We start from the raw sequence: 25456 nt of genomic DNA, 5'->3' as shown, positions 1-25456 counted from the left end.
AAAATGGAGGCTGGCTATTGCCCAGTTCTCTGCTTGGAAGTGTGCCCATCTGCCCAGAAAAAAAATAAAAAATAAAGGTAAGCTGGGATGGTCGAGAGCATCTCATGAGGCTAGAGGACAGCCCAAAAGATACAAACAAAAGGAAGTTGTGGATTCAAAAGACACAGTCAAAAGAAGGCAGGAAGTTTAGCTGAAGTCTATTCTAGAGTTCTGAAGGGGAGAGACAAAAACCAGAAATTCAGAGGAGTAGGCGTAACAAGTAATTAAGAGCCAAGCCAAAGTTCAGGAGTCCAGATGCAGAACAAGGGCAAGGTTCAGCGTTCACAAGGAAGGCTGCAACAGAGATAGTTTTCAGGCAACTTACTGAAAGGCTTTTATGCAGACTCAGCAGAAGACCATCTGAACTTACATCTGCATGGAAAAGTTTAGGCATCCTTGGTGAAACCGTATTTTCAATGAATCCCTTGGTGACTTGAAGCTGGCACAAACTTAAGGACATCTTCCTGCAAATGTGAATGCACACTTACTCTTTATGTCCTTTACAGCATCTGGAAGACTATGAGGTCCAGTGTTTTGTAATTAAGTAGTTGCTGGAAATAAAATATCTGAATTCTAATAACGTCTATTTAAATCCATGCTTCCACTTACATGTTATGAAACATCCCTCATTCGTAATAATTATGTTAATGACCCAGAGACTCTTAACTTGTCATATTTTCTGTGATGAAGAAAGCTCAGCTACAGCCCCAGTGCTACCGCAGTATTATTTCCTCCATTGTCTTCTTTTACTTTGACTCACATTTTTTTTATTCCTCATGTTCTGTCATATTCCCGATCCTCCATCACAAATGAATCATCAACTCCTAAAAGAGTTACATAGAGGGGAAGGGGAAGAAATAGAGATTATTGTTAGCTGTTTGTATCCCAGGTGTTTTGATGTAGTAAGTAAAATGCATTTTTAGCTGCTTGCATCTCAAATTATTTGATTGCTAATTGAACATCTCATGTGCTAGCCTATTGGATTAAGGGAGAAAAGGGATTTTTTTTTTCTTTGATATAAGGTTCTTCCTTGTATTTCCTCCTCAGGATGGGTGTATTTGTGAATGAGAGAAAGTTCAAAGTAACTAATAAAAATGAATAATAGCAAATCTTACTTCCTTTTAAGTAAACGTCCTCCTGCCTTTAAGCAGAATGGTTCACCAAAATGAACTGCTGTGGCATGACCAGGCACATCACTCACAAAATTTGCCAGCATCCATGTCAAAATCCTTTTCAGTTCAAAAGCTGAGTACAAAAAGCATTTAAAAGGTCAGGAACTGCATACAAAAATATCCATGATGAGGAAGGATTATACTCCCCTACCGAAACAAGTGTGGATTTTCTTAAAGCAAATTGGTAGAACTTTGATGGAAGTGAATTACCTTGGAATGCCAGAATGATATTCACCTGGAGCAACATAGACTGATAATTCCTAATAAGTATGATACAGAACAATTCTCATGTGCATTTTTTCTACCAGTTTATTGAAAAATGGTTTGTTTTTGAAATTCCTTCAAAAGGAAATTTTAGTAAATATATCATAGTTGAAGTCTGATATTTATATGCTTTTTGCACATCACCCATCATATTTAACAGGGCCCCAAGAAGGGAGGTAAGCATGTTGTTCAAAACTTAGCTAATTGTTTTTTTTTTCTTCCTAGCATTTTTCCACTGGTGCAGGGTCTCTTTTTCAGATCAGTGTTGATCCATTGCTAGCAACAGGAATTGACCAACCAGCTTGTCGCCCGAGCCTGATGTCGTGGGCTGAGAGAGAGGGACTGGCCCAAGGTAACCCAGCTGGCTTTCACGCCTAAGGCGGGACTAGAACTCTCCTACCACACCTGATTGGCTCTTGGGCTGAGAGAGAGGGACTGGCCCAAGGTCACCCAGCTGGCTTTCATGCCTAAGGCGGGACTAGAACTCTCCTACCACACCTGATTGGCTCTTGGGCTGAGAGAGAGGGACTGGCCCAAGGTAACCCAGCTGGCTTTCATGCCTAAGGCGGGACTAGAACTCTCCTACCACACCTGATTGGCTCTTGGGCTGAGAGAGAGGGACTGGCCCAAGGTCACCCAGCTGGCTTTCATGCCTAAGGCAGGACTAGAACTCTCCTACCACACCTGATTGGCTCTTGGGCTGAGAGAGAGGGACTGGCCCAAGGTCACCCAGCTGGCTTTCATGCCTAAGGCAGGACTAGAACTCTCCTACCACACCTGATTGGCTCTTGGGCTGAGAGAGAGGGACTGGCCCAAGGTAACCCAGCTGGCTTTCACGCCTAAGGCGGGACTAGAACTCTCCTACCACACCTGATTGGCTCTTGGGCTGAGAGAGAGGGACTGGCCCAAGGTCACCCAGCTGGCTTTCATGCCTAAGGCGGGACTAGAACTCTCCTACCACACCTGATTGGCTCTTGGGCTGAGAGAGAGGGACTGGCCCAAGGTCACCCAGCCAGCTTTCATGCCTAAGCCAGATTTTTCTATCACCAGTACTCTGCAGATTAAGAAGTCTCACCTGCTGAAAGCCAACAGTGGTGATTATCTCTGCCAGCACTGCTCAATTTCCATCTGCTTTCCAGTATCTAACAGGGACTCTTGTTTACACATGCCCTGTTGGATATTCAGAACAATCCTGAAGACTCAACAGCAACCAGAAAAGTTCTTCTTGAATCTCGTCCATCTGCCTGAGTATCTGGTGCTTGCTCTGCTCTCTGGAAATGATCAAACTGAGCAGATGCCTTTTGGATGCCTTTTAAACTGGTTTCAGGAGGGCTTGAGAGATGGAAATAGTGTCCTCCTGAAAATGATAATAAATGATAACTTACTGAAAGTTGCATTTACATTTGGCATTTTGCTTCTCTGCCTTTGAATTAGGCAGGTATGTATTTATGGATGTTATGACTTGCAGTATATCATTTTAAAAAAGAAAACTGAATGTACTTTCCCTAGCTCTGGGAGAACTAGCTGTGTTTCATTCTCACTGAACAGTACACGTTTTAGGGAAGAAGAATTCCAAATGCACAAGCATTATTGTTGGTGACACCTCTCAGACAAGGGGGAAAACACAGCTGATCTTTGGATTCCAGATGGAGTCTGCAATTATGACAGAGAGGCAACCAAAAGAAAAAGAATGGAAAAGAAATAAAGAATCTCTTTGCCTGCGGTGTAATTAGATTTTGATGCCACAATGAGAGAAATTAAACAATTGGCTTTATTGTGCTTTTTTCCCCCCAGTTTAACTGTAATAAAAAGTGCAATGTTTAGAGATACAATCTTTCCAGTGGCTTCCCGCTGAAGTCAAAATATGGAAAAGGAGTTTGATTGAGTGCAGGATTTCTCACCCAGCTATCAATCAGCTATGAGCTTCCAGGAATGGATTTGCAAGATTGTCAGGCTCCCCAATCAAATGTTCCCAGAACATCTTATCGGACTCGCATCCACCTTCAAGCAACCCGTGTCAGCAGACTGTGAGTCGCCAACAGGGAGGGGGAGTTGGACTGGAGTGTGAATCATTTGGTTTGGGCTAGATGCTCCTTGCCCCAAGGTCAATGGGCAGAAAACTGTTCAAGCCATCTGCTGGCACCAGGAGGGGGACGCAGACCTTTGGGGGTACTGGGGGGGAATTAGAGGCTTTCATGATTTTAAAATGTAGAATGCACGGGAATTGCCATTCACAACTTTTGCCTTGTATCGAATGCTACGCTTCATTAAACAGTTAACTAAGCAAAGGCTTATGGACTGTCACTGAATGAATGCTCAAGTGTTCTGGTCATTGTAAGCCGCCCAGAGTCACTCGCTGAGATGGGCGGCTATAGAAATCAAATAAATAATAAATAAATAAATTACAAAGACAAAGGAAATTAGAAGATGGCATTGAATAAAGTCCATGTCTACCTTTGTCATAATAGAGAATATATGTAACTCAGGGTTGACCGGTTGAGTTCTTGGTGTTCTTCAACATCTTTCTCTTCCTGCAGACTTTTCATGACAAGCTAAGTAACATTATCAGTACGTGGGGGAGTGTGGTGTTCACTGGATGTTTATATATGGCAGTTTGTTTTAATAACTTTGCCTGGGAAACTGTGGACATCTTAGACCAAGCCAGATCCAAAAATACAGGAGAATTTCTAGAGGCATGATACTCTGACAAAGCCGCTGTTCATAGCCACATTGAGATAAGCTCCATCTACAAACCAGTAAGAAGGAAGCAACCAAGGTGAAGGAAATAGGGAAGTAGACCTTAGGACGTCCCTCCTCATGGCACATCTTTTTAACCAATATGCAGATAAGCAAGAACCTGCACCAGATACACAAGAACAATCAAAGAAAAAAAAAAACCCAAGGAAGAAACAGACATCGAAGATTTATGGACTATCTTAAAAAAAAAGTTTTCCTGGCAACTTTGAGGAATAAAGAGGAATAAACAGACTATTTTTACCATCAATACATCTCAACTATCAAGTGAGAAAGATTGCCTTAAAACAACAAACTCAGAAATAAAATCTATGGTGCACTACCAAAATAAAGCCAGTATGTTTGTGTGCACTTCTGACAGATTAGGTCTAGTTATATAAAATAATAATAAAGGAGGGCGATGATGTTTTGATTCTGGGAGAAAAAAAGCAATTTTTGGCATGGCCTTTCCTTCTATTCTAAGTTTTAGCTTTTGTGAGTTTAAAAAAGACACACACTTAAACTACTATATTGTGGGTCTGTTTAAATATCGTGTAATAATTGTCCTGTCGGTCAAAAGCCTGATACATAATAAAATTCATTTTTTATTCTGCTAACAAACTTACATCTCATCCTGTAGATATACTTCACATTCATATAGTGATGTATTAATTGATACTTTCTTGGGTCTTGGATGTTGTGGTGAAACTGTAAATTTTGTGGAATAATTCTTCTGAAATTGGCAAGACTACAGTCCTAGCAAATAGTTTACAACCGTCATGGGAAGATGTCAGATTTACAGCAGTTCCAATGTTTTGCTTAGTGTTTGTTTTTCTTAGATCTCTTCTTACTAAAAGCTCAAAATATCCATGTTTTATACAAGGAATCTAAATAAAGTGATATGTTCCAGAATAGCTTGCATTCTACTTGGCATTGGAGAAGAGGGGCAAACAGGATAGGCAGAGAGAGAGAGAGAGACAGAGAGAGGTCATTTCAGAAACCAACTTTGATAATTTTTCAAATAACCTTGGAATTATCTCAGATTATTTCCCTATTTTGTTATACCCCACATTTCTCTTTATCTTTAGCAAGTGTAAAAAGTGCCTTAGAGGCATGATACTGAGACAGTAAAATGTGTGTATGTGTATTTGATTGTAAATGGATAAAGCAAAGCCTCCATACGCATAGTCTCTGTCTTGTTTAAAAAAATAAAATGTTTTTAATATGACAAATAATATATACATTGCAGTTTTGATCATTGATATAGATTGTTTTTATTATTAATTGTGCAGTTCTTAATTTATGATTTATTTGTTTGTTTATCAAATTTGTCACCGCCCATCTCCTCCGACTGGAGGGACTCTGGGCAGTTTACAATACAGAATAAATATACAATAAAATTCAAATAGATATACAATAAAATTTGAATAAAATCCCATTGAAACTAAAACTAAAGCAATTTCTTAACTACCCCATCTAATAAAATCCAGATGGCTGTGATCTCCTTCAGTCATTATGTAGGAGGGGCACTTTAAGGCACTAGCCAACCCCAAGTATGGCGATTCTCCTCCCTGCCCCAAGCCCAGTGGCAGAGCCAGATCTTCAACTTCCTCCGGAAGGCTAGGAGCAATGGGGCTAATCTCACCTCCGGAGGCAGGATGTTCCAAAGGGCGGGTGCTACTGCCCAGAAGGCCCGCTTCTTGGACCCTGCCAGATGGAATTCTCTTATCGACGGGGTCCACAGCATGCCCTCTAATGTTATTAAGAATTAGAAATATAATAAACGTCTTTTAAAAAATAACAAAAAATTACTGTATTAACTTCCCTATGGACTCATATCACATTTTCTTTACAAAGCACATCCAATTGTGCTGAGTCATGCTTCTTCAGCCTATTTTGCCTAATCCACATACCATGGCTTCCATGAACTGGATTCAGGCTTAGGTACAATGTAATCTCATTTTGAGCCAGTTTGGTGTAGTAGTTAAGGCATTAGGCTAGAAACTGGGAGACCGTGAGTTCTAGTCCACCTTCGGCACAAAGCTAGCTGTGGGCCAGTCACTCTCTCTCAGCCCTAGGAAGCAGGCAATGGCAAACCACTTCTGAAAAACCTTGCCAAGAAAACTGCAGGGACTCGTCGAGGCAGATTCCAAGAATCGGACACAATTGAATGAATAATTTAATATATAAGGGAATGGGCTGCCCTTATACACAACTGTCTGATAAATCCAAAAGTCTATCTTCACAGTCATTTGCACCACTGAAATGACAATATCATCTCAAACATGACACCAGTTAGTGCAATGATGTTATTAAATCTGCACAATCCGGTCATCAAGCTGAAAATTCCTCCCCTTTGTCAGGTTCATGTGTCAAGGGTGAAGCAGCAGACTTCCTTTGAAATAGCCCCTAACTTATGAAATGTCTCTCCCCTACCTTTCTGCTATTTTGTAAACAAGTTAAAGCTGTTTTATTCCAATGTGCTTTCAGACAGATGAGAGCCAGTCTGGTCTAGTGGTTAAGGTTCTGTGCTAGAAACCAGGAGTCTGTGACTTCTAGTCCTGCCTTAGGCATGAAAGCCAGCTGGGTGACCTTGGGCCAGTCAGTCGCTTTCTCTCAGCCCAGCTCAGTGCAATGCAGACTAGCCTCCTCGTGGTGCACCCCGGGCAACGTGACTTGTCATGGCTAAGTAGTCTACACATCTGGCTGCTGGACCTCACAAGGATTTCCCAGCAAGAAAAAGCAGCATGAACACCAAACTGCTATGTCATGCGATTAAAAAAAACAACACAGACAGATAGATATTCTTTACTATGGTTGCTGCCCAGCAAACATGAAAGAACAAAGCCTATTGAGTAGATATGGGGCAATATGGTGATACCTACTCTGATTGACTGTCTGTGGGACTCTCTCTTGGGTTATATCTTTCCTTTGATTTTTGCTTATTTTTTTGCTGTTGATATTGATTTGGATTTAGTTATTTATCATGCTATTTTGTTTTTCTTTGTACCCTACCCACAGTCCTTGGAGATTGAGGTAGATGTCAGTCCTGCAAAATAAATAAGTAAATATAATGCACACAAGTCTTGCTACATACATGCATGCCCAAATAAGCACATCCCAAATGTAAAAGTCTATTATGAAGCAGCACAATTAAAGTTATTTGATTCCATTTATATTAGAAGAATGGACTAAGCAGGGGACCTCTACAGAGAGTCTATTAGAACCTAATAATTTTTTAACTATATACTCGTCTGGCCCAAGAATTTTTCAAAAATAAAAAAAATTAGAAATGCCTTTACCAAAACAATATTTCAAATCTGGAAAAAAAAATATCCAGTATTGATAGACGGCATCTCCCCTCTAGCATCTCTATCTTTTTTTGTGACAGAGGATCAATATTGTCAGCCTTGCCAGGTAGACCAGACAGGAAACATGACTAAATAACCTACCTCTACTTTTTTGAAAAGCTACATTAACAGAATCATGTAAGTCTGAAAGTACAATTCTCCTGCCATCTCCTCTACATCCCAAGAAACTAGGGAGGGTCCCTTTTGAGCATCTTTCTCCACCCACTATGCAGCTGAGAACTAAGCCGTCTCTTTGCCCCGTCTCCCAAGGTCTTTCCCACATACCATTTCAATATGGACTAACCCAACTGAAACTGTTGAGTAATTACAACTACTATAAGATAAATGATTTTTATTGTAATACCATGCTGCATAACAAAAATGAGATTCAATAATGTACTGATTACCAGATATCTAAGTTTTTCTGGCACCAACTTAACACTGTATTGATAAAGGAGTCAGAAACTCTGCAACTCACCCATATAATTTTTGAAAACTTAATAATGACTTATTTGGTGGAACCAAAAGAATAATGTCAAAGATCTACAGCATATGCTGTTATTGCAAATTGAAATAGGGGAATCACTCTATTGGTTTAAAGGATGCTTGAGATATTGATTTAGTCAACCCAATAGCTGAATCAAAATAGCAATCGTGGCAATCTTTCCTTTCTGCCCTTATCCAAGACCTGCAGGTGGTATTTAATTCCAGCTAGATTAGCATATAGATGACACAATCATTTTCCAAAGTGTTGGAGGAGGTATGCACTAAAATGATCATTTTACCAAATGTGGTTGTCATGCCATAAAGTAGCACCCTTTATACCAATGTTTCTCAACCTTAGCAACTTTAAGTTGTGTGGACTTCAACTCCCAGAATTCCTCAGCCAGCCATGAATTGGCTGGCTGAGGAATTCTGCTGGCTGGGGAATTCTGGGAGTTAAAGTCCACACATCTCAAAGTTGCTAAAGTTGAGAAACCCTGCTTTAGACAGAAAATCTTTAGCAAAATTAGTATTATTACAAAACAAAGAGTAGAAAAACTTACAAATATGGACAGATGCTTCTGTGTATGAGTTAACTGGGTACCTCTTGACAAGGAACAAGAGTCATTCACAGTATACAATATATCCTTGAGCAAAGGGTTAGAAAGCCACTTCTTAAGAGTTAAGTCCCTCATTTTATTTAGCATTTTCTTTTGCAGTACAAAGTATTTCTGAAAGCATAGAGCAAATGGATGAAGACATTACATTCTTTTTCACTCTATCCATTCTTCTCTGAGAACTAGTTCAGGCAATTGAGGAAGACACAAGGGAAGATGTGCAGGTGCAGATGAAAGGAAAAACTCAACTACTTGAAAAGGAGTCTGCAAAATAGCCTCACTGTGGAAGAAAGGAAGGTCCCTGAGTTTCCAGTCACACACAGCCAAAGATTGTTGAGTATTTAATAAACCAGATAGAAAAAAATCATTCAGGTTTCTCTCTCTCTCTCTCTCTCTCTCTCTCTCTTTCTTTATTTATTTCCTTCTTGAGTATAAGAAACAAATATGCATTCCTTCTTGCACAAAGAACAAAATTAAGAAATAGAAAATGATGGCTTTGTCCATCAAGGACTTTGGATGCTTGTCCCTTAAAACATCTGAGTTTGACTTCAACTGAGTTTCAAGTCAAAATTGGCTTGGCATTTTTTCATTATGAAGATCCTTTTTTTCACACTTACAGTATGCAGCAGCCAGTTGAGCATAATCCTCTGAATGCTGGCAAATGCTGTTCATATTGGCTGGAATTGTGAGTGGTTGTGGAAGCTGAGAAAGTAATGTAAAAACGATTAGGCATAAACAATCAAGACAGAGAAGGCCTGTACAACTTATTTCATAAATAGCTACTCAGCCCAGGGGCTAAAAAACTGGGCTCAAATAATTGAAAAAGCCTCTGCCATAATGAATATACTACGCCGGTGCTAAAAACTGAGAAGAACCATTTCAAATCATTGAAATAGCCTCTGCCATAATGAACATACTATACATGAGGATGGGAATTTCATCTTCTGCTTTCCAAGATTCTGTATTTATCCCAGACTTGCCTTAAAGGTGCCTCAATGAAATCAATGTGCTTCCTGCTTCCTTGACCTTGCCTGGCTGCATGGATTAATGCAGGAACCAATGGAGTGATAATTTTAAAACCTTAATTAGTTAATTAATACCCTCCCCTGTAATGAGCTTGGCCCCATCCTTGTTAGCCTTCCAGGAAACCCTTAAAACATGGTTTTCCCACAAACCTTGGGGATCCCACGGTGATCCTGCGAGGTGGCTGTTAAAAGTTTTTAAATGCCTTTCAATAAGTCCAAGTGCCAGTTTGGTCTAGTGGTTAAGGCATCAGGCTAGAAACCAGCAGATCCTGAGTTCTAGTCCCACCTTAGGCACGAAGCCAGCCACGTAACCTTGGGCCAGTCACTGTCTCTCAGCCCTAGGAAGCAGGCAGTGGCAAACCAGTTCTGAAAATCCTTGCCAAGAAAACTACAGGGACTTGTCCAGGCTGTCTCTGAGAATCAGACACAGCTGAACAGAGAAAATCATATTCCTAATCAGTTATCAGAGAGATGGCTTGCCTCTCCATAAATAAAGTTAACATAACACTTTCTGTTCTTTCATTAAGATTGGCAGTAACCTTTCAAGTTTTCAGCGATCATATTTAGACCAATCATTTTTATTCTGAGAATCTTTTCATGAACAAAATTCCACACACTTACGTTTTAATTTGACATATGTGGAATTGTTCCCCTTTCAACTGAAATTCTGCATTTACTTTGAGAGCTGTCTTGAGACCACTTTATTATTTTCAAAATCATGAACATAAATAAGGAATATCAGCGAATCATACATTTGTACTCCCATGGGCTGGCATTTATTGAGAGAGAACGAGATGGTCTTTTGAGATTTTGCTTCCCCTAAATTCTTATTAGGAATGGCTGCACTACTCATAATATGTGAGCTGAACATGATACAAGTATGTGAAAATGCACGTGAGTGACTTAATATCCCTTCACTTCTTCAATTGCCTTTTTTTTTTGTCTCATTTGCATCAACAAGGACCAGGATGATCTCATGGTATTCTTGACTTTCTGCCGCTCTCATTTTTCAAGCTGTTGCTTGGAATCATGAGAAGTACAACTAAGAAAACAACTATTTGAATGAGGAAGAGACATCACAAGAGCCTTTGCACATAATTCAATATACCACCACTGCTTTTAATTCACTACACCCCTCATTGTCTGTAGCTGCACAGTTCTCTCCACCCACACAAGGTAATTTGACCCTTTGCATTTCATGTGCTGACGTGTCATTACAACACAGAACTTTCAGAGGCCATGAAAAACATTTCAGCTCTCTTTCTGTGGCACCTAAAGGCAGTTTTTCTGAGACCAGATCCCTAATATCCCAACAGTAGCCCCTAACTGACACAAAATTTCTTCAAATATGGCTAAGGATGCTTCCATAATTTCTTTCTGGGTTTTGATATTCTCAACGAACTACTCTTTTGCTCAGTTAGAACAAATGCATTAGGAGTTCTCCATTGTTCCATCTATGATTTCCAAATTCTGCACAGAATATCTGCAGTCTCCCAATATCTTCCCTTATTCATTCTACTCTGTGCCTTAGCACATTCACTGATAAAAATAGGCAAATAAGATAGACATACGATTGATATTAATATTCCTACTGATACAAGTCTATTTTTATGTATTGCTAATACTGCAAAAGAAAAAAAAGCAGGTTGACTATTGGGTTGTTATATCAGGATTCTATGTCTGTGATGTCTTAGCAACAAATGGGAGAGCTTTGCGTATCAATAAAATATTGCACAAAACAAATCCTTATGCAACTGGATGAATGCATTATTGCTGTTTTGCAGTGTTTTGCCTATGCATGGCTTGGTGCTTCAAGAATATAGGGGGTGTATAGAAAAAGCAAACGAACTGAAAACTATCGCGAACTCAATGTGCTTCATTCTAGAAATCACATTAGACATTCTCTTGATTGAGACAAAATCCAAAAAAACCAAGTGTCTAGCAGGGTGAATTCATAAAACCATACTAGAAAAGATCTTGTTGTTTTTATCTGATGCCAGTGGTGAACATGACATGATTATTAGGGCATGCCAAGAAACTGATAAAGTTTGGGACAGATGCAGCTGATTTGTTCTTGTTAAATGCCATAAACCTGTCCTCATGTACTGTACAGTATGTCTGTCATTAATCTGGTGAATCTTCTTACCAGGAACCCCAAAATGTGTCTTGGCAAAGCTCTACAGATCACCCCTTCCAATTTCTACATAAAGTGTGTATGTATGTATGTATGTATATGTATCCATTTCTAGTCCATAAGCAATACATATTTGTTGTCCGCATTACAATACTTAGCCAGGTTTCTAACTTCAGTTATTCTGAGAATGCAGAGAATGTACTTTCACAGCTGATTTTTTTTTTTTTAAAAAAACCACATCAACCATGCATTCTCGAAATGAGACTTGCTGTAAGAACCAGATTAGTCATCCAAAATTCATGTCAAAATATATGCAGTGCAGTCGATTCCTAGTCCATTGAACTATAAACTATTGCTGGGAAGGAAAACGTTCTTCTGCATGCTAGGATGCGGTCTAGTTGGAACTGTGGCACAAGACTTCAAACCAATGAGTTGTACAGTAACTGTTCACTTTGTACGTGCTGAAAAGTATACTTCTAGTGAACTGTGGGTGTGTAAAACCCCTGATTTCAGATATGTGGATCTAATAGATGCATTTTATTAGTAGCCTCCCTGGTTTAGGTTGGCGTTATGCACATCAAGGCTCTAATACTGGGAAAGGTAGAAGGAAAGAGAAGCAGAGGATGACCAGCAGCAACATGGAGGGACTCAGTTACAGTGGTGATGAGTGCACTATTGGGAGTCCTGAAAGACCAGGTTAGGGATAGTTCATCATGGAAAAAATTCATCTATGTGGACGCTAAGAGTCGACACAGACTTGATAGCAATCATCATCATCATCATGCACATCAGTTGGACTCCAGCTTCTCCCAAGGCTCTTTGTGCAGATATCAGATGGACAAAAAAAAAAGAGATTATTAGTGCGATGCACTCAAAGGCTACCTGTATTTCTGTAGCATAAAGAAATGAATCAAAGCTTTTGGGGGAGGGGATAGCTCATCTTGAAATAAACCATGGCAAGGCAGGAAAAAGCAGAAGGTGGTATGTTTCGGTAACTGTTGCTCATCCCCATTGTCACTAGACCCAAAGAAACTTGTACAGTATTTGATGGCACTTGGTACTTTCTTTTTGATTAGCCATGTCAAGTAGGAACAGTTTTTAGAGGCTCCCTCCAAAAAGTAATTGATAGGACCATAGCAAAACCTAAAACTGATTTCATTTGATTAAACTTAATTAAAAATTAAATAGAGTTAATAGGATCACTCTCCAGTCATGTGTAATTATTTTTTCATTCTGTCACATTAAGGCATACAATTTAGTAACAACTTTAGGAGATCCCTATGGGATGCATACAATTTCTAAAGCCACAGGCAGTCTTGGGGGTTCAGGTCACCCACTGCTGCCATAAATTATGGTTAAACAGATATTTGATTTAGGGCCTGACCTGGTGGAAAAAAAATAACCAATATCATCTCTTATCCAAAAACTCTGTGTGCGAGTGTGTGTGTGTCTGCGTGCGCACCTTCAAGTCAGTTTTTGACTCCTGGTGATTGCCTGGCAAGTCCCTGCAGTTTTCTTGGCAAGATTTTTTGGAAATGGTTTGCCCTTGCCTCCTTCTGAGGGCTGAGAGAGAGTGGCTGGCCCAAGCTGGCTTTGTGCCAAAGGCAGGACTCAAACTTACAGTCTCTCAGTTTCTAGCCTGATGCCTTAACCACTCTAGAGCCAGTCTGGCATAGTGGTTAAGGCACCAGGCTAGAAACTGGGAGACCATGACAATAGTCCCACCTTAGGCACAAAGACAGCTGGGTGATCTTGGGCCAGTCCCTCTCTCTCAACCCTAGGAACGAGGCAAGGGCAAACCACTTCTGAAATCTTGCCAAGAAATCTTCAAGGATGTGTCCAGGCAGTTGCCAGGAGTCAACACTGAGAGGGCCAGTTTGGTGTAGCAGTTAAGGCGTCAGGCTAGAAACCCAGAGACCAACAGTTCTAGTCCTGCCTTAGGCACAAAGCCAGCTGGGTGATCTTGGGCCAGTCATCCTCTCTCAGCCTTAGGAAGGAGGCAATCATTATTGTATATGTATATGTATAAGTATAAGTATAAGTATAAGTATAAGTATAAGTATAAGTATAAGTATAAGTATATGTATATGTATATGTATATGTATATGTATATGTATATGTACATATGGCTTGGAGATTAACTTGCTTATTTCTTCCATCATGCAAATTACAATTTGGACCATAAAAGATCCTGAAGAGTGGTAACTGTGTTTCTGAAATAATTAATATTCAAAGGCTTTGTGACATTCATATATTCAATCTGATTTGTTTGAGGGCACTGAAAAAGTATTCCAGTTTGTTGTTAGTTTCACTGTAGGTTCAGCAATGCTGGTAATTAGGTCTGGGGAGGGAAGGGCTGACATTTTGCCAACCAGTTTCACTGCCACTTCATTTTCTCACCCTCTAAATTAGTCAATGACATTAAGCTAAGAACTGCAGTTGAAAAGAAAGAAGAGACAAGTGCTTCTCAGTGGAGAAAGGGCACCACATTTGTCCTATGACTTGCTGGATCACCCACAAAATCCAAAAACTACTGTCTGTGTCTCTTAGCCAATTAATGTGCCACAGCTTTGTACATAAATAAGTAATAAAGAATTCCTTATTGAAGTCTGCCTTACTATACTTTGATATCTTGCTCTGATACAGGATGATGATGATGATGATGATGATGATGATGATGATGATGATGATGATGGCTTCTATTCAAATTTGTACAGATAAACAATATTTTAGCAAACATTATGCATTATTTCAAAGAGCCAGTTCAGTGTAGTGGTTAAGGCATTAGGCTAGAAACTGGGAGACCGGGAGTTCTAGTCCCGCCTTGGGCACGAAGCCAGCTGGGTTACCTTGGGCCAATCACTTTCTCTCAGCCCTAGGAAGGAGGCAATGGCAAACCACCTCTGAAAAACCTTGCGAAGAAAACTGCAGGGACTTGTCTAATCAGTTGCCAGGAGTCAATACTGTCTCAGAAGCACCAAAAAAACAAAATAACAAAACAAAATGTATTATTTCAGTCAGAAAGGAAAAAAGGATAAAACTTTCCTAAAAGAGCAAACTAAGCTGGAAGATTGGGAGTCTGGTGACAACACAAACCACATTCTAAATTAAAAGTGATTAATTATCTAGCTTTTCCTCTAGCATTTGTAAAATAGGTTGGATAACTGTTAAAATCACCCAGTGAACTCCTTCAATCAAATGGAAACTTGAATCTGGATCTCTCCAGTCCCATTCTCATTACCTAATCACTGCATCAAGCTGATTGTACAGTCTTGGGGAATTTTCAGGAGAAACAGAGAAAGGAGATGCCCACTGCTGGAGAGAAGAACAGGGCCCAGATATGTATGCAAACTCTATTTAGAGAAAAGGGTCATTTTAGATATTCTGAAAATTGATAAATTCCACCCATGAGTATCTGAAAGGAGGGGGCCTGTGGATCCAGGACTGAATCCACAGAGGCCTCCATTAAATCAGGAATCTTGATAATAGAAAGCATGTTTTGCATCCCTGGTGCTGGACTTCAGGGCAGTCCCACTGGGTAGATTTGCACAGCATACTAGCCCAAACCAAACAAATCACATTAGCGTTTAATGAAATGTGTGAATCCAGCCAAGAATGACCTAACGTTGTCTCAATGAGGTGAGGAATTGAACCTGAATTTTCCCAGTCATATTCCAGTAGTCAATGTATGACATAGCACTGTTTCCATTTACATGGAACAAGTTCTGTGGCAGAGCCAGGCATCCAAACCTGGGCGCCTCTTCTGAATGGGGTTGGGGCTGAAAAATAGCTGTTCACTCTGTTGCTCAAAATGTTCTGTGAACCCAGTCAGTGTGGTTAATGTTGGGGACGATGACTTGGATGTATATGGGCTACTCAGGTAGGCTTGTAGACTGTTACAGGTTTCATATCCTGGCCGTTGCTCAGATTGATTCCAAAAATGACTTTCAGATCAGTAAAAAGATACTTTTTTCTCTCTCTCTCTCTCAAGCTCACACTTTAAAAGACACACTACCAAAAGAAGGTGGCCTGGGGTAAAAAGGAAAAACATGAATATTCTGTTCCTGAGCCTTAATCTTATGCAGAATTTAGAATGACCAACTCTCATGCAGATGCAAAAAATATATGGTCATAAAACAGTTGTTGTTGTTGTTGTTGTTGTTGTTATTTCTGTCTTATTCTGAAACAGCTCATTGAGCCAAAGAGCAATCAATTCACATTTGCAGAGATGACTCTTTTCAGCTCTGCTATATTAACCTGACAGCCACAGAATCTCATCTTCAGGGCACAAAGTGTTAACTGACAGGCCTTAACCCTATTAATCTTACAACTTGAATTTTGCATGAAAAGCCTATTATTCTTGTTGGGTGGCTGCTTCTTCTCAAAGGACAAAACATGAAACTTAGTATGCAAGTCATGTGTAAAATCTTGAAATTAATAACTAAAGCTGTATTTTGTTTGCATGTGGGTTGTTGTTGTTTGCAATTCTTGTTTTTTTTTTCTGTGAGCAGATAACTTCTCTTTCTTTTCTTTTCTTTTTTTTCATTTACTTTTTCTTGCTAACTTGGCTTCTCTGGGCCAATCAGGTGACAGTGATGAGTCAGCACTGGTTGTTCCAATGATTCAGATCAGGAACTGATTGTACAGCGATGTGAGCAATGCATTTCCCTGGTCACATACTTTCACTTTGCATATTAAGAGCTGTGGAATGATGCAGCTTGTTCTAAGAATTCTTGTTACAGTGTGTTCCCTTTCCCAAGGCAGATGAAATGCGTACTGTTTGATTCTTTAAAACTCTACCTTCTTCCTGTAAATCATAGCTTATGAACTGTAAACTTGGGTTAGTAATTCTGCACAGAAGAGCTGGTGTAGAGTGGTAGTAAGTGGAGGACAGACTTAAAAATAAGCCTGGATGAATCTGTCTATTTCTAGACTACACTAGGTTTGCATTTCATTCATAGGTCTCTTCTGACGTGGATCTCAAAAGACAAAGTTCACAATGAAATGCATATTTTTGAAGGAGTTTTTTTTTCCCCTTTAAACAAAAACGGAGGAGGAGGAGGAAATGACTTTTCATAATGTCCTTTGACCAAAAGGTCAGGAAAAGGAGCAATATTACTGATTTTCCTTTCTGCAGAGAAAGGGCTGTTAAAAATTACAGGGGATGTGTACAGATCTCCCCTTGAGCTGACCTAAATTTCTTCACTGTTTGAGGTACTGAACCAGAGAAAAATCTGATCTCAGCTTCCTTCTTCAGAGGTCAATAGTCTACTTCTGAATTTGGAGGGCGGATGTATCCTATATCCACAGCTCTTGGTTATCATCCCAGTTCCCATTGCATTTTATTTGAAATGTATTCTGGTTAGGGTTTATACACAGGTTTATAGATACTTTGCAAGGTTTTCCACATAATATAAAATGTCATAACATTTGAAGTAATGGATTGAGGATTCAGCCAGTTTGAGGATCTTCCACACATTAGTTTGGGAATGAAGATCAGATAGATTCAAGGACTGAATGAAATCCTTGAATATCCCTAATTCAGGGTTCCAACTGGAGAATGCATCACTTCCATTTTCATCCTGCTTTGATAAATGTGTTGTCATGGGGTTACTGGCACATTTAAATACTCATAAGAGTCATGGGGCCTCAGTTCAATTTAAAAATATCACCAAAAAAAGAGGCTTCTTTAGAGATCTTGAAAATCAACAAGTACATATTCTGCAAATCAATAATAAATTCTCTCTTAAAGTCTGAAATGATCACATGGCATGAAGGAAACAGAGTAAGGGTGCCAGACCTCACAGACTTTTATAAGTAATTGATTTAGACATGCAAAGATCTCTTTATACCGCAAACGTGCATTCATTTGTTTGAGCAGTAGCCCTGTTAAATTCAAGAGACTTAATTTTAAGTACACTGTACATTAAAAAGCACCAGTAGCCTATTTGGCCAATAATTCCAGTGTCAGATATTTCTTCCTTTTTCCTATATGATAGCCCTAATTTTCCAGTTAAGGACAGCCTACTTTATAAATACTTTTAAAAGTATTTCTGGGGGAATGTTATTTATTAAATATATTATTGATTTATTTTATGCCAAGTGCTCTTGCACTGCTTCAAACAGCATAATACAATCAGCATGTCAAGTCATAATCATCAATGCTATTAATGTACAATATGTCTTAAATCATAGAAATGAAATCTATTATAGCAAGTCATATTGATAGCACCATCATTCACCCCACACAATCCATACCTTGTTTTGCAATCCCAAACACTCTTTGAAAAAGCCAAGTTTTTAACAACTTCCAAAATGTCAGAGCACAGATTTTCTGTGGAACAGAATTCCAAAAAAGGGGAGGTCCAGCAGGAAAAGCCTGCCTTTAGGTGGCCTCCCATCTGTAATGGTTCATCGTCAAGTTGATAAAGATTTAGGAGATGATCAGGTAAACAGCCAGCTGCAAGCTTTTCTCTTGTCAGTGAAAATATCTGCTTCCCTACCCGATTAATAGAAGGCTGTTTAAAAAAGTCATTTCAGTATCCATTTTAATGTATGAAATTGGTTGTAAATGGGAAATAAAATTTAGTTGCTGAAATTCTTGTAACGAAATGTGCTTGGAAAGTGTCGAAAGAGCATGACACTGGCAAACCTCAGAGGAATGGAAACTCTCTATAGACATGCTTTTGGTGAGCAGGTTATAATTAGAGTAATGAAGTAGAGCTAGAAAAAAACTAATTAAAACTAATGCTAAAGCCAGGCTCAAATACACAAAATGTAATAGTGCACTTTGTATCAGTCATTACTCTGCAGCCTAATCTACAACATAAGGTTATTGTTGTGAGGATCATTATTAAGGATAGACCTGATTTGAGTTCCCCAAATGAAAGCTATAAATATACATACACATATACAAAGGTAGAAATTTTAAGAAAGAGCAATAAAACATAGAAAATGCCCAATTAGATTTTTTTTCTTTTATCTCTTTACTGTTGTTGCAACTAGCAACAACTTCATGGTTTTACCTGTGAAGAATATGTACACTAGAAAAACAAGGACAAATTTCCATGATACCATGTAAATTAAGGGAGTACCTCTCCCTGGTTACATCTACCTGTCTCATCAGGTCCAGCTGATCCAGGAGATGAGCCTTCTCTGCCATGGCATCTGCCCTGTGGAGCATCATCCCCCCACCAGGTGAGAATGGCCCCAACCCTGCTGATTTTCAGAAATCTCTTAAAACTTGGTTTTTTCAGCAGGCTTGGGGATCCCATGGAAATAGGGAACCCACAAAATGGCTATATTTGCATTTAAGACCTTGAAGGGACTCCCCTATGCTTTTAGTTATATTTCTGCTTCAATTGTTAAATGATTTTCAAAGTTTTATTTTTAATTGTTCTGTTTTTTATTTTATGCCACCCAGAGTCACATTCGTAAAATGGGCAGCTATATAAATTTCATAAATAAATAAATGTTCCCATTCAAATGTATCAAAGGCTTTTTTGGCAGTTTAAGGGGAAGTGTGACTAACAGACTCAATAGATGAATTGTGCAAGAAGGGAAGCAACATGAATAGAGTAGAATAGAATAATAAATGATTTAATTATAAATTTAATTATAATCACAATGCCTGATTGGACATGTCAAAAAGATGCCACTAAGCATCATCTCCAAAATGTTTTTGGTGCTTGAAACAGTTTTCTATTTATTCCTTAGAAATATTTTACTTAAGAATATGTACTTTACATACTTATTTAAATAGAAATCCTACCATTATTATACAGTAAAGCTGGTCAGTGTGCTAAGAATTGTAAATACAGTTGCTTTGAGCACTGCTTACTATGATTATATACTGTATTAATTAATTATAAATATACATTGTAGTGTTGTCCAAAAGGATTCCTTTAAAAACTCCAGATTAATTGAAGAATGGAATAAAAAAAATGTGGGTAGTAGCAAAGAAACTATTTCGTGTGCACGCCTTTGAGTTAGTTTTTACTTCTGGCAACTATCTGGACAAACCCATGCTGTTTCCTTGGCAAATGTTTTTTGGAAGTGGCTTGCCATTTCCTTCTTCTTCCTAGGGCTGGGAGAGAAGGACTGGCCCAAAGTCACGCAGCTGGCTTTGTACCTAATGTGGGACTAGAACTCATGGTCTCCTGGTATCAGCTTTACTAGGTTGAAACATGACCAGATGAGCTAATTCTACTTTATTGTAAAGCTACATTACCAGAATCTTGCAAGTCTGAAAGTACTTCTCTCCCCTTATCCCCTTTACAGCCCAAAAACTAGGGAAGGTATCTTCTGAGCCTCTTGTCCCACCCACATTCCTGCTGCAGGCTCAGCTGCCTTTTATCTGACCATTCCCTGAGCTGTGTCTCTTTGCCCTGTCTCCCAAGTTCATCCCCACATACCATTTCAGCTGGTTTGTACACTAAACTATAAAACTATACTTTAGCCAGTACAATAAACTGGTTCTCACAGAAAAGATTACTCACTGCTAAATTGTTCTGAGGAAAACTTTGTTATGGGCCCAAGGTTAGGTTGTGAGTCTATGCTGGTCTATGACTGTAATAAAGATTGATTATTGATTTGATTTGATTTGATTTGATTTGATTTGATTTGATTTGATTTCATTTCATTTCATTTCATTTCATTTCATTTCATTTCTGTGATAGGATGTGAGTATAAACAAGGTATCTTACTGAAAGAGAGTTCTGATGTTAGTGAAGTTGACTCACTCATAGCTATGACCGATGCAAGTAGTCTGCTTACCTCAATAGATATGGAGGGAATGATCCCTGGTTTATTTCAATTCATGTTTAAGAGTTTTTCTCCTTAGAATTTGTCCTACTTAGCTGCAGTATTTGCTTGTTTCACACTAGGTCTTACAGCAAAACTCATCACTGCTTGCTGCAACAAAGGGTTTTGGTTTTATCACAAAGACTTATGCTGATTAAGACTGAGAGGGAGAAACTGGCCCAAAATCACCTAGCTGGTTTCCATGCCTAATGGAGGATTAGAACCTGGGTCTCTCCACTTCTAGTCTAGCACCTTAACCACTACGCTACATTGGGTTGCTGTCGATTCATAGTTACAATACAGAAAGAACTGTCATCTTAAAGAAGATGGATATGCTCTTCAGCATTCCTATTACTGATCACCTAAGCAGTGGGAAGAGAGGAGATGTAATAGAAGGATGATAATGGGTACAGAGGAACATGTAATAGTTGATTTCCAGATTGATAAAAATTCAGAAGACAGCTATGTAAACAGCCAGATGCAAGCTTCCACATTATCAATGAAAAGACCTGCCACTTTGCCAGTTCACAGGAAAGCTATTAGAAAGAAAATAAAAGAGTCCATGGAAATATATTGACCCACATAGGAAAATATTTCAGTTGCTGGAGTTCCTTCAACCCCATCCCATTATTCTCCATAAATCTTGCTAAAGAGAACTCTGAGAAACATGGTCTGCATAAAAATTTACATTTGGTTTGAAGCAGATGACAAAGAACCTGACAGAACATTAATGAACCACATGTGGTTTGTAGCTGTACTTATAAGAACTTCTGAATTATTTTTTAAAAGTGATGTAACAAACAAGAAAAATAATTTAAGTCCAGAAAAGCATAAATTTCATGTCCTACAGAAAACTAATTTTACACATGTACTCATGTCATGTTTTACAATTAAATGATTTTGTTTAACAATTAAATGCCTTTGTTTAACAATAGGAAAAAATGGAAAATTAAGCATATAAGCTAGGATACACAGTCCAGATTTCTAAAGAGACCCCCAATCAAGACTGTTGGTAAAATACTTCTTAAAATGCAGAGAGAGGTGTACCTGTGATGGTATGTGGGAATGTCCTTGGAAAACAGGGCAGGAGGTTGCCTCAGGGATAACAAGAGACCAAGTAGGGGGCAGGGAAAGTGACCCAGCTCCTTCTACATCAGGACATGGGGGGGGGGGGCAATTGATATCAGCCTCACAAGGTAGACCAGACAAGAAACAAGACTAGATGAGCTAACACTACTTTACTGTAAGGCTACATTAACAGAGTCTTGCAAGTCTGAAAGTACGTCTCTCCCCCTATCTCCTTTACAACCCAAGAAACTGGGCGGGAGGGGTTTCTCTTCTAAGCCTCTTGCCCTGTCTACATTCCTGCTTCAGATTCAGCTGCCTTTTATCTGACTGTTCCCTTGGCTGTGTCTCTCTAGGTCATCCCCACATACCATTACATTACCATTGTATAACATATGGGGAATCCAACTTTGCAATATTAGTTCTTTGGCAATATCATTTCTTTTTCTTTCTTTCTTTTTTTGGTTAGATTTCATTGATCTATAATTTAAAAAATCAGCTTCCAAAAATCCAAGGAGTCTTCAGGATAAAATTAGCATGAGAAATAATTTCTCAGTTACTTGAAAGGGAATCACTGTAGCACAGGGTTACATTTTGAGCACTACATACCTATCACTTAATAGATTCCCTCCTAACACTATGTGTAGATGTCCTATGAGTACAAAAAATACTACTGAATTCATCATAATTTTAAATATATAGAAATATGACAATAGATGCCAAAATGTAGTAACTTCCAAAACAATCTGGAAGCCCAAATCAAATCAATTTGCTTGGATGATGCAATTCAGATATCTAAAATGAGACTAATTTACTGAATTAGATCACCGGTTCAAATCAGATTTGCTTACCCGCCCCCGCCCCCCTCAGGCCACAGGGTAGTGCAGAACTCCCTTCTCTCCGCTGTGTGCAAATCTTTGTCTTCTCTATCATCATCTAGAAGCATTGGTTCATCTAAGGCAGAATAACTAGGCACAAATCTTGAGTCCTACAGCCTAAAGGTTGCATGGCCTGATGCACATACCACTAAAAAAATGCCAGGCTTAAAACAACTGTGACTAAATGCAATGTATATATTTAAGATATTTAAATTATGCAATACTTTCTGGCCACTGCTGCTAAGAGAGTCGAGAGGGCCCAGTAGTTAATGATCTGAGCAGTTCTTTGTACATAGTTCCTAAGAGTTCTTCCTAATTTCCTCTTTTCTAGCAAGTTCTTTTTCTCTCCCCTCTCAGAGGTTCTCAAGGGAAGAAAAGATGGGAATGAAAAAAGGTCAGCAGAGCACTGCTGATTTTTTTTAAGAGGAAAAATCACAGTAGGCTCCTAGACCTGTACCCAACAGTACTACCTTAGAGATACTAAAGTTTCTGGTGACATATTGACATAGACAATAGAGGTTTCCACAGAGCAAGGAGGAAGACTTGCATCATCCTATAATCTAGGGATAGGCAACTTGTGGACCTTTGGATGTTCCTGGAGTACTACATCTCTTGGAAGTACATCCAATAGAAATGAAAGCTAAAAGTTGTAGATCAGCATCTGAAAGGCCACAGTTATCCACCCTACTACTCCTGTTGCTCCTAGAACATCCTGTTGTCAACCCTAAAATTGCACCCTTGGCCTGTGTTAAGATTTTGATCAGTACAATTCCTCTTTCATGGTGCTTGATTTTCCCCTGCAAAATATTGGTCTCCTACTGTTCACCATCCTGAAACTTTTAAGATGACGAGCAGTTATTTTTTAAAATAGAAATAAAGACATGGCAGAAAAGAGTATTTTTCTCTGCATTTTCACAGTCACCAGTTTTATGGCTGAGCATCACAGGAATCATCAGTTCTTCAGCTTTGGGAGGGATTAAGGAATCTGAGCTCCGTGCATGAATGCTCTTGAGAACTCACCAACACAAACACCAAGGATAGCATAATGTGTCTTGAGCTTTCCTTTCTTGGAAATAATTTAAAGTATAAAAATAACACAAATGGGCAGAGGAGGGGCAGAAAGTAGCCGAATTAAATGTTCTGGAGGCTAAATGATATATACATGCTCAAATACATCTTAAGACCTTCACAAATATCTGTCCTCCAAGGTATCCTGGATTAATTTACTAGATCACAGCTCCAGCAAGAGCAAAGACACAATAGCTATTAAGCCACAGTTTTATGATTAATAAATAAAAGGTATAATACAGCTGAGAAGAGAACAACAGGAATTAAAGGTGTGTTTGCTCAGCTTTTAGCAATAAAATAACTCTAATCATTTTGCAGGGTTCAACTGCCTATGCAGGATGCTTTGTAAAACCTGTTCTTCCATTAAGTACCACAATTTGGAGACTTGGCAAGCTTAAAAAAAAGTGGCATCATTTTCTGGATGCTGTATTATATACAACACTACTGCATTTAGGAAATTATTTGCCAAATCATACCGTGCATTCAAAATCACTGTGGGGTAGCTGACAGAGGGCAGACTAAATCAGAAATGATCCTGGTTTAAACTCCCACTTACACATGAATCATCTTGAATAACTTGAGGTCACTTGCTTTCTTAATCAACCAACAACCCTCACAAGGTTGTTGTGAGTAGGAATGTGCAAAGGTTTGAAATCTGAGTCATTTCAAGTGTGAACCACTCAAGATTGAGTTCAAAACAGTTGTTTCCAATTTTGAAATGGTCTTCCCGAGGAGCAAGAAGTCAGGCAACCCCCAAGTCAGCTTGCCGGAATTTGGATCAAACAGAGCCCAGCACTAACCACAGAGATTGAGTCTTTGATCCGCAGCCAGTATAGAGACTTTTCAGATGTCTTCGATGAGAAAGAGTTAAACCAGTTGTCTCCCCACAAAAAAACTGATTGTGCCATTGAGATAGACCCTAAGGCCAAACTGCCAAAGCCGAAATTGTATGCCATGTCAGAAACAGAAAAAAAGGTGCTGAGGGAATTCATAGACAAAAACTTGGCAAGGGGGTTCATCGAGCCTGCCAATTCACCCATGGCTGCCCTGATGCTGTTCAGGGTGAAAAAGGATGGGACCCTGAGACTCTGCACCGACTACAGGGGTCTCAGTGCCATTACCATTACCAATCAGTACCCTCTCCCCCTAATGAAAGGCATGCTAGCGCATCTGGCAAAAGGGAAAATCTTCACCAAGCTAGACCTGAGAGAGGCGTATTTTAGGATCTGGATCAGAAAGGGAGATGAGTGGAAAACTGCTTTCAACTGCCCCTTAGGGGCATACCAATACAAAGTCCTCCCCTTTGGGTTGGCTGGGGCCCCAGGAGTATTCATGCAGTACATCAATGAGGTCTTACATGACCACCTATATAAGGGGGTCCTGGTCTATCTGGATAATATCCTAATCCATACCAAGACTGAGGAGGAACATGTGCAACTAGTTAGGCAAGTGCTGCCAAAGCTGAGGATTCCCAGCTATGTGCTAAACTGTCTACATGTGAGTTCCCTAAATCTCAGTTGGACTACTTGGGGTATCGCATCTCCACTAAAAGGGTGGAAATGGACCCCTTAAGAGCCCCTTAAGAGCCGATGTGCAAAGTTACATCTTTACGTGTTCTGTCTGCGCCCAGGCTAAGCATAAAGGGGGAAAAACTCAAGGGCTCCTGCAACCCGTGGCTTCCCCTAGTGCCCCATGGAAGGAAATCACCATGGATTTTGTAGTGGACTTACCCAAAAGCAAAAATAAAATATTTATTTGAACTGTAATTGACTTGTTTTCCAAACAAGCACATTTTATTCCCTGTGCCAAACTTCCCATCACAAAAA

At 39.3% G+C, this 25456-nt stretch overlaps 1 long non-coding RNA gene across 1 annotated transcript; it reads left to right on the top strand.

The window, feature by feature from the left end:
- The first annotated feature begins 343 nt into the window (after window positions 1–343).
- Window positions 344–3502, top strand: LOC134503884 (uncharacterized). Its single transcript, XR_010068603.1, has 2 exons — window positions 344–1827; window positions 2526–3502. It is a non-coding gene; the product is annotated as an uncharacterized LOC134503884 (long non-coding RNA).
- The last annotated feature ends 21954 nt before the right edge of the window (window positions 3503–25456 follow it).

This window comes from Candoia aspera, chromosome 11 (assembly GCF_035149785.1).
Source record: "Candoia aspera isolate rCanAsp1 chromosome 11, rCanAsp1.hap2, whole genome shotgun sequence".
Classification (NCBI taxonomy): Eukaryota; Metazoa; Chordata; class Lepidosauria; order Squamata; family Boidae; genus Candoia; species Candoia aspera.
Note: the sequence above shows the minus strand (reverse complement) of the source record. Positions and strands in the feature narration are given on the sequence as shown.